The sequence below is a fragment of the Anguilla anguilla genome, chromosome 17 (assembly GCF_013347855.1).
Source record: "Anguilla anguilla isolate fAngAng1 chromosome 17, fAngAng1.pri, whole genome shotgun sequence".
Taxonomy (NCBI): Eukaryota; Metazoa; Chordata; class Actinopteri; order Anguilliformes; family Anguillidae; genus Anguilla; species Anguilla anguilla.
This window is the reverse complement of record NC_049217.1, coordinates 1,295,420-1,305,968: the sequence shown is the minus strand read 5'-3', so window position 1 is coordinate 1,305,968 and position 10,549 is coordinate 1,295,420. Positions and strand designations below refer to the sequence as shown.

General features: G+C 41.0%; 1 long non-coding RNA gene across 1 annotated transcript in view; it reads left to right on the top strand.

The window, feature by feature from the left end:
* LOC118217210 overlaps positions 1 to 4,783 on the top strand; it is a 7,977-nt gene extending 3,194 nt beyond the window's left edge. The window contains exons 2-3 of the long non-coding RNA XR_004763140.1: positions 4,098 to 4,186; positions 4,506 to 4,783. This is a non-coding gene — a long non-coding RNA (uncharacterized LOC118217210). The remainder of the gene's footprint in view (positions 1 to 4,097; positions 4,187 to 4,505) is intronic.
* The last annotated feature ends 5,766 nt before the right edge of the window (positions 4,784 to 10,549 follow it).

Here is a 10,549-nt window from a genome sequence, read left to right as displayed (position 1 = left end):
TCATTTATAAATAAAACTCTATGAACTGTAAATAAAATAAACCCTTCTTATTTGCATCAAATGGAAATGGTGGCTGTTGAACTTTGACTGAAGAACTATGCTATCACTTAAGTTGAAAACTTTATTGAAAAAGGTCACCAGAATGTATTTGCTAATCACATAACAATTGCAATCTTGAATGAGCTTTTAATTCAGCAATACAGTAATGACTTCCCTGATAAATATTATTGAGAAAATGCACAGATATCATTGGAGGACGAAAGATTCATGAAAATCAGGACTAGCACGACTAGCAAGGAAGGCATTCCGAGGTGAAACCGCAGCTCAGACATCAAAGACGGCATCAAAATGGCAAACAATCGCCAGCAGGCCATGCAATGTGCCCTGTCTCTGAAAAGAAAGTTCAATCAGTACTAAGGCTTTTTTGAGGACCACCAAACTTTATTAGATGGCATTATACAAAAAGGCAAAGCTGAACTTGTTCCACAACCCCACAACCTGGGCAATTGTGTGGAGTGTAATATCTACCACACCATGTTGTGAAATACCAAATAAAAGTAGACATGTGGGTGATGTGTCAGTGTTCTGTATCATTTCAAGGAACACCACTCGATGACCAACCAATCCAAGATCCTAATCCTTCACTTTTAAGCAGTAAAAGACAAATTATACGCATGTGTAAGGAGCTCAAAGCTATATGCACAAAAGGAGGCTTCACAAGACAAAATAGACAAGCTACATCTGTAGTGCATTACCCTCAGTTCCAGAGGCAGAGAGGACCAAAGAAGTAGAAGGATTGACCTGACCACAGAGAGGCTTCCTATAGGAAGGTCCCTGGGGGACAGTGGTGTAAGATCAGGGCCTACTCAGAGAGCTTCATACAGAAAGGTCCCTGGGGGACAGGGGTGTAAGAGTTGGGCCTGCTCACAGACAGCTTCATACAGAAAGGTCCCTGGGGGACAGGGGTGTAAGAGTTGGGCCTGCTCACAGACAGCTTCATACAGAAAGGTCCCTGGGGGACAGGGGTGTAAGAGTTGGGCCTGCTCACAGACAGCTTCATACAGAAAGGTCCCTGGGGGGCAGTGGTGTAAGATCAGGGCCTGCTCAGAGAGCTTCATACAGAAAGGTCCCTGGGGGACAGTGGTGTATGGAAATGGACACCTCCGAGTTTTCATTATCCATTCAGATTCAACCATGTACCAGGAGACAGATTCTGCCTGTAGTCGGTGTATGACCTGCTCGGATGTCTAGCTCCATTCATAGACTCAGCAAAAAGCATCCTGCAGGAGTTGTGTAAGCATAACTATGGATGAGATGAAGAAGCATATGTACAATCATGGGAAGTGTGGTTGATGAGACTTAAAAAAGTAGCTGATTTTGATATCAACAGATGTATCAAGCTAAGGAACTTTAGACAAATTAAGTCAGCCCTACCGCATCACTTTTGCGATGCTAGTGAAATAGGGTATGACCCTGCAATTAACCTTTGGCTGACTAATGCAGCAGATCAGGATCACTTTGAGTCGCAAAATGCTGCAGGAGAAACAAAGATTAATGGCAAAACAAATGGAGGGCAATGGTAGGTGTTTAGACATTTTCAGTTTATAACATACAGAAAGTAGCAAATACAAATGTATGCTTGTAATTGTATACTTCTGTCTGAATAAATAATTTCCAGAGGAAACAGGAAGGCAGTCTCCTCATCCAGAATGCTCTTGCATGTCTGATCTACAATTTCCCCAGATTTAGTGATGTCACTCTTATTCTAATCTTCCTCCACTGTCAACCTATTTCAAAACCTTCATGCCTGCACTTCCTGGTCATGTCTCCTTTCTGTTCTGTCTCCCCGGTGGTAGAATGAGCTTCCCACTGCAGTCAGCACAGCAGAAACCCTGCCCATCTCACAAAACAGGAAGACCCACCTCTACAGATTGCACCATGGCTTCCCTCACCCTCTTAATCTTTCGTTCTTTGGATTTCCATGTGGATAATCCTATAGGTGTAGCTATGTAAAGATAGATTATCTGTCTAGTTGTACACTCTTTTGTTACAATACAAATTATTGTTTTTAACGTTAACATTACACTTTCTGAATATAAATCTCTGCCTTCTTGGTGAAACTGCATGTTGATATTCCCAAGAGTAACAGTGATGTTCTCCACTAGCGAATGCCTGCTAAGTGATTGTAATATTATTTTTTATATCAAGTTTCTTGTTGGGATGTCAGAAAACATTGATGGAAGAAACTCAATGGACTCAGAGCTCACAAACCCCACCTTCTGGTCATATTAGCAGGCTCAGTTACACTCAATTGATTGATTGCAAAATCAATAGAGCACAGAAACAAACAAATACGTATTTGACCCAGGTCTGCCTAAAGTCAATACAGGTACGATCATTTAAACCTGATTAGGATGTTAAGTTGAACAACTCAGCAGGGATAGTTAATAATCAAAATGAACCTTAAAACAGTTCATCACGATGGTGGAAACCGTCAGAGTAACTTGACAATGTTGGTTGGTTGTGACAATCTGATATCTTAATTTAGCCAACATTTTAGCAACATTACACCAGAATAACCTGTGTCATCGTAAAATAGCAATCATTGTAAGTTTGGTCTTTTTATATCAAAGATATAACAAACATACATTTCACCGAATATATCTGCTACCTGTTCATCATTGCACCTTATATAGAAACCTCAACCATCATGTGGTAAAGGCAAAACTCCTGAAGTATATGGATGAATATTTCAAACAAAATTAAATAAATAAATACATCATGAAATGTGAGCATAAATAATTAAATGTGGCACGAAATGTACGTATTTATTTATTTCATTATTTATTTATTTCAATGATGCTCTGTGCATCTGATGCAACTGTCACTTTCGCCCATCAAAGTTGGGAGGGGCGGCCTCTAGCAAGTACACAAAACACGTGAGGCAATTTCAAGCCTTATTTCATGTTGCACGTAGTGTCATTGAAATAAATAAATAATTAATTAAATACGTATATTTCATGCCACATTTAATTATTTATGCTCACATTTCATGATGTATTTATTTATTTATTTATTTATTTAATTTTGTCGAAATATTCCTCCATAGAAGTAAAGATATTTTTTATGTTTTGGAAACACAATTAGAATTTTTGAGTATTTTATCTTGGATTTTTAAAAAATTTCTATTATATCTTTTGACTTGAAATTATTGTAGTATAAATAATTGTCGGTAATGTTCAATCATGATCTGTGTATGTATTTTTAAATATGACCATTCTGAAATCGCAGCCTACTGAGGTTTACACTGCCAGTCAAACACCATTCATGGTCTGCTGACAGCCAGGAAAATAGATATATGATCTTTCATGTTTGTGAATCCAGGTTTGTGTACAGGTGTTGGGGGATGAGGAGAACAAAACAGACCAAAAAGACATGAAAGAAAGGACTGAAAGAAAGGACTCAACAACCAGTCAGGTTCAGAAGACCAGCTCACCCTGATTAACAACTACGCTGAGCCGCCAGCTTTTAGCATCAGCTGTGCAGGACGTGATCAATGACCGTGTATCAGTGGGCTGAACAGAGCTAGCTTTTAGCATCAGCTGTGCAGGACGTGATCAATGACCGTGTATCAGTGGGCTGAGCCGCCAGCTTTTAGCATCAGCTGTGCAGGACGTGATCAATGACCGTGTATCAGTGGGCTGAGCCGCCAGCTTTTAGCATCAGCTGTGCAGGACGTGATCAATGACCGTGTGTCAGTGGGCTGAACAGAGCTAGCTTTTAGCATCAGCTGTGCAGGACGTGATCAATGACCGCGTATCAGTGGGCTGAACAGAGCTAGCTTTTAGCATCAGCTGTGCAGGACGTGATCAATGACCGTGTATCAGTGGGCTGAGCCGCCAGCTTTTAGCATCAGCTGTGCAGGACGTGATCAATGACCGTGTGTCAGTGGGCTGAACAGAGCTAGCTTTTAGCATCAGCTGTGCAGGACGTGATCAATGACCGCATATCAGTGGGCTGAACAGAGCCACTTGCTCTTTCTACTGATCGTGCAGAGATATCAGCTTTTACCGTCTTCACTCATTTTTCTTCTACAGTTTGAATTCCTAAGCCTGATGAAGATATACGATGAACTCAGCAGCCAGGATCAGACCCAAAGGAGTACTGATTGATCGGCACTGTCCAGGTAAGAATGACAGTTTATTCAATCTGTAAAATGGAAATTAAGTTTAGCCCCCTGAGTTATATAAATGTGTATATATATTTAGGTATGTAGATTATAATTTGAGTGCAAACCGAACTGCTTGATTTAAGTGCTCATTGCTCTATTATTAGACTGTATAATAACTTCCTACCCCCTGTCTGAGACCCTTGATTCCAGTCTGGAAAATATCTCAGCTTATGTATTGATATAAAACAAGCCCATTTTACTGGGTATGAATGATCTATTATTATCTGACTTAAATACAGTAACAAAGTAATGATATGTTCATGTCCCTGCACAGGTTCCCTGACACTGGAAATACGTTATATGAACGCAACTCTCCAGAGTCTCTTCAGACTCTTAACTTTCATCTAGGACATACAAGATCCAGGAGAGAAGAGAGCTGCAGGAGACTGAAGTATGGAGAAATGTATCGTTATTGAAATCACTTTAATCTTAGTCATGCGTCCTACTTGTGGATTTTATGAGTTCACCTCTTTAAATGTGCTCAGCCCAAGCTGACATTTTAGCTGTGTTCACTGATGTGTTCAAGTTAATGAATGGCAGCTAAAACTGTTTTTATGTCCCTATATGTAATAGTGTACTCATAGGTCTAATTAATCGGCTCCCAAATCCAAAGTCCCAAAGTCTTGGGGCTCCACTGTGTATGCTGGGGTTTGTCCCAGTAATTGTCCAAATCTAGTCTTTCTGACTGCCTGCTGCCTCTGTCGCCCCCTGCAGGTGTCTAGCAGATCTGCACTCCGCGCGAGTACAGATCTTCACACAATTGAGATGTTTTGGCATGACCTGATTAGGGCTGTTCATGCAAGAAATCAGAGAAATATCAATGAACTGAAATGAACTGTTTTGTAAGCACAAATGCTGTAAAATTTATTGTGCAAGTCTGACCCACAGCTATAATAAATATTTGTTGGAGGCTATTGCTGCTAAAGACATCAGTTACTAGAGCTACAAGAGTTTGCATATTTTTTCCAGCCTGAACTCTGAATGTTTAGACAATGTGATAAATAAAGACAGGAAAAGTACTATTAATTGTGTAATTGGTTTAGAATGTGTTTGTCTATTAATGTGGCTTGGATGAGGATCAGACCACATCTAATAAGTAATTAATGCAGAATTACAGGTAATTCCAAAGGGTTCAGAAACATTTTCTTCCAACTGGTTTTGCACAGGGCTACAGGTTTGCAGTGACACAGCTAACCAGACGGCTGCCAATCACATCCACGCCGTGAATATGATGGGGCTGCAGATTCACACAACCTGATTAGCGACCCAGCAACAGGCCAAGGGCTAGTGTATATTTTCTGTTTGTGAGACAACCTCCCTCAATTATTTTCTCACTAAAAACACTGCTTTACAGAGCTGATGAAACGTCTCAATTTAAAGAACAGGATAAATTGGGTTTTTCCTAATGCTTTTATCTATACTTCAGGTGAATTGGATGCTGCTGCTGAAAGAATCAGGAAACTGGAGGCTAAGGTTATAGAATTAGAATCTCAGCTCAGGAACCTATTTGCCACAAAACTAAAAATCAACAGATACTGTGCAACTGATGAAGAGTTTACATTACATTACAGGCATTTAGCAGACGCTCTTATCCAGAGCGACTTACACAACTTTTTACATAGCATTTTACATTGTATCCATTTATACAGCTGGATATATACTGAAGCAATGCAGGTTAAGTACCTTGCTCAAGGGTACAACGGCAGTGTCCTTGCCTGGGAATCGAACCTACGATCTTTCGGTTACAAGCGCAGTTCCTTACCCACTGTGCCACACTCCGTCCTAGTTTAGATTCTACACTTATTTTCCATCGGAGAAGGTATTTTGAACATTTTGGGAGTCAGTTGCCCCCTCAGCATCCAAGTTAGTGTACTGGAGTAGAGGACAGAGAATGGACGATGCAATGGAAATTGAGGAACCAAGTCCAAACCGTAGACTGGCACTTGTGGATGAGCTGTTCATGTACTGCTGCCGTGTTGCAGTCGGCCTGAAAGAGAAGGTCATAGCAGACATCTTTGGCATCAGCACCACAACTGTAAGCAGAGTCATCATCACATGGGCCAACTATTTATACCTTGTCTTGGGGTCAGTACCAACCTGGATGTCAAAGGAACAGGTCCAAGCAACAATGCCGGCAAGGTTTACACAGTACTGTTCAAATGTGAGTGATTCTGGACTGTGCAGAAATTAGATGCGAATCTCCATCATCGCTTACACTTCAGTCTGAAACCTTTTCAACATATAAAAATCACACCACTTTCAAAGCTCTGATAGGTATTGCCCCATGTGGCGTAATCACTTTTGTTTCAAAGCGCTTCACAGGATCAATATCTGACCAAGAAATAACAAGGCAGTCTGGAATTCTCAGATTACTAGAGCCTGGAGATGTATGTGTAACCCTTTGTTGACTGGCAATGAGATCCAACTAGCAGAGGGACATAAGCAGTGTCTAGAATGTGCTTAATGTATGTTTGATGAACAACTATGGCTACAATCTCATTTAACATTTAAACAGGATCCGTGGTTCTCAGCAGTTGATGGTGAGCTGGCTGACACTTCCTATTACCAGTAGATGGCGCTTCTTCAATTCTCTGTAATACTAACAATACAAATGCGAGAATGAAACAAATGGTGTCCAATATGTAATATGTAATGAGCAGTGAATAAATGAATAATAAGCACGGTGCCTCCACTGTGGAACTACACCAAATATTATGTGGTATATTCTGTATTTCCCCAGAAATCAACTATAATTATCCTTATTGACAGTATATGAAACCTTAACTAAATAGAATACGCAAGGCAACAGTGTATAAAGGAGTAACAAACAAGATTTAATTCTCTTTATCAATCATGTGGTTGTGTGTGTCTGTGTGTGTCCAAAATACAATACAAAGGGACCCAAAAAGAAAAAAAAATTAAGTCTCCTTTAGGATTTCCAGCTTAAATGTAGTATTACCAATAATAAAGGGTGTTGTATATTATTATACCACAAGGGGGATTACTTTAATTTTTAACCAACCAGTGACCATTATCTGTTAGAGCAATAAATGGGCATAGTTAGGCTCTATGAAAATTGTTGTACGTTTAAATATATTTACTGTATACTCCAAGGTATAATTTAGACTCCAGTGGGCTTAGTTATAGTTCCCAATAAGTGTTTATATTACTGTGGCTTTTAAGCTTATACAGGTGCTTTACACTCCAATGGAATTACTTTACAATTATATATTTAAAAATTATAATCAAATCAATATGACTTTAAACAAACCGCCTTAAACGCGTCTTCACGATTTAGAAAACCAATTGTGAGTGTAGCAGTCTAAATGATGGCAGAAGTAGGCTTACTACTTATTAAGGTACGCTAACCAAAATAATCAAGTAATCAGGTAGCTGATTAGCTTATTTTAGAAACAACAAAAACATTAACCACGCTGGAGGTGCATATAACATAAAATTATAACGTTATCAACATGACACGTATAACCCAGTTGTACCCGTACAGGCAAATCCCACTAATACAGTAACCCATTAACTCGCAATATGACGCTACGAGTCTCACTCGTCAATTCAGTTCACTAGTTAACCAGAAAAAATACAAATTCACCCTATACCAAGCGCTTGGATTTTTAATTTGTTGGGGCCCAGTTAGTGCACATACGATGCGTTTCCCAATGATTGAAATCCGAGCACAATCCAATGGCTGTCACACAGTGCTCACGATACCAGCAGTGGAACAACAAACTGCGTCCAGGCTGCACGATGAGCCCGGGAGATGGAAGATGACAACGCACAGGAGCGGCGCAGTCCTTTGAAGTGCACGCTCGGCAATGTTGCTAGCCGACATGGGAATTGTAGAGCAGTTCTTCTAGGCTGGTGTTAGCTGGTCCCTTTCCAAGCTACGGTTGTTAGCGATCCGCTAGCTAACGTCACCGAGTGTTCACCTCTGCACCGAATCGCAGTTCAGCTCGCTAACTAGTCAGCTCAGCTGACTGAGAACGGTCAATCGTGAAAGATAAGCCAGTGAGCTGAGAATTTAGTTGAATAAAGATTATGGGTGTGAAAAAACCCCGTGTACCGAAAAATCGTACCGAAAACAGCTGACGGTTAGTAGCCTACCGAAAATGAAAACAGGCGAACCACGGTTCATATATTAGCACATTATTTTATTTTAATTGAATGTAGTTTTCCAGTTTAAAAAGTAGGCTATAGACAGAGCATTTTCCCACAGAATATTTCATAGCCAAAGAACCAAACACTTTCTTTCCCTGTTTTTAATAAAATGTTTTCGTTACGATTTTATTCTAAACAATTTAGTTTGAAAGAATGTGTTTAATATGGCCATTTTATTTTACTAAATGGGTTGTTTTAGCCCTACATGCTGATTTCTTTACGGTGACTTGTTCTAACGGCTGCTTGAAAGAGAAAGTGCTGATAAGTAGATAGGCTAAGTAGATAGATCGTTTTCTCATAAAATGTAGTCGATAAAATAGTCAAATCAAATCAAGTTTATTTATAAAGCACATTTAAAACAACCAAGGATGACCAATGTGCTGTACAATAAAATAACATACAAAAATAAAATAACATAACAGGTAACAGCAAAAAAGCAGTAGAGATAACATAACAATATGCATACATTGTTAAATAAGTAAAGGAACAGTTGGAAAATATAAAACACAGAAGAGTAGCAAGTAAAACCACTCAAAAGCCTGAGAAAACAAGTGGGTCTTGAGTTTAGCCTTAAAAGTGTCCACAGCGGGGGAACACTTAATTAAAAATGGTAACCTGTTCCAAAGCTTTGGGGTGGCTACTGCGAAGGCACGATCGGCCTTTCCCTTTAGCCTCGATCGAGGGACGGCCAGGAGCAGCTGGTTCGAGGATCTGAGGGTTCTGGGGTTGGAGAGGGGGCAGAGGAGCTGAGGGTTCTGGGGTTGGAGAGGGGGCAGAGGAGCTGAGGGTTCTGGGGTTGGAGGGGGGCAGAGGAGCTGAGGGTTCTGGGGTTGGAGAGGGGGCAGAGGAGCTGAGGGTTCTGGGGTTGGAGAGGGGGCAGAGGAGCTGAGGGTTCTGGGGTTGGAGAGGGGGCAGAGGAGCTGAGGGTTCTGGGGTTGGAGGGGGGCAGAGGAGCTGAGGGTTCTGGGGTTGGAGAGGGGGCAGAGGAGCTGAGGGTTCTGGGGTTGGAGAGGGGGCAGAGGAGCTGAGGGTTCTGGGGTTGGAGAGGGGGCAGAGGAGCTCAGAGATGTACTGCGGCACCAGGCCATGTAATGCTTTAAAAGCAAATAAAAAACCTTAAATTCAATCCTGTACTTGACCGGTAGCCAATGTAGGGACGCCAGCACAGGTGTGATGCTCTCTCTCTTCCTGGTACCAGTTAATAATCTAGCAGCAGCATTCTGCACCAGCTGCAAGCGAGACAAGGATGACTGGCTAATTCCCAAATACAGAGCATTGCAATAATCCAGCCGAGAGGAAATTAAGGCATAAGTGACAGTCTTCAGGTCATTAAATAAGAGGAACAGTTTAAGTTTGGCAATGTTCCTAATGTGGAAAAAGCAACCTTCCACAACAGTGTTTGTTTTATCAAATTTTAAAGCTGGATCAAAGATGACACCAAGATTTCTGGCATGGGCATGAAGGTTAGGCCCCAGGGGCCCTAAGTGATTTGCTATACCCCCGATAGAGTTGGAGGGACCAAATAAGACCACTTCAGTCTTGCTATCATTTAACTGGAGACAGTTTATTGTCATCCAATATTTCACTTCCTGGAGGCAATCAAGGAGGGACCTAACTGTGTCCTTATTACTATCACCAGGTTCTAATGGGAGATAAAGCTGAGTGTGAAAATAGAGCCTAAAGGAAGCATGTATAGGGCGAATAATATGGGCCCTAAAATGGCGCCTTGAGGTGCACCACAGATGATGGGAGCAGACGAGGAGAAGAGGCTTCCAGTTTTGACAGAAAAATATCTATCTGTTAGTTAGGAGGCAAACCACTGGAGGGCACTGCCCGGGATACCGACCTGGTGCTCGAGACGGTTCAGGAGAATATTGTGGTCTACTGTATTGAAGGCGGAGCTAAGGTCTAGTAGAATTAGTATGGCACATTTACCAGAGTCTAGAGACAGCAGAAGGTCATTGGAGACTTTAAGTAGAGCTGACTCCATGCTGTGCCGTGCCTTGAAACCTGACTGGAATTTCTCCATAATATTGTTATTTTCTAAAAAAAGGCAACAACTGACTGAAATTCCAAGTTTTGCTTGCAAACTTACCAGCTAGATTTGCTATAATTTGCTGAAATTACAATAAAAGGTCATGCATT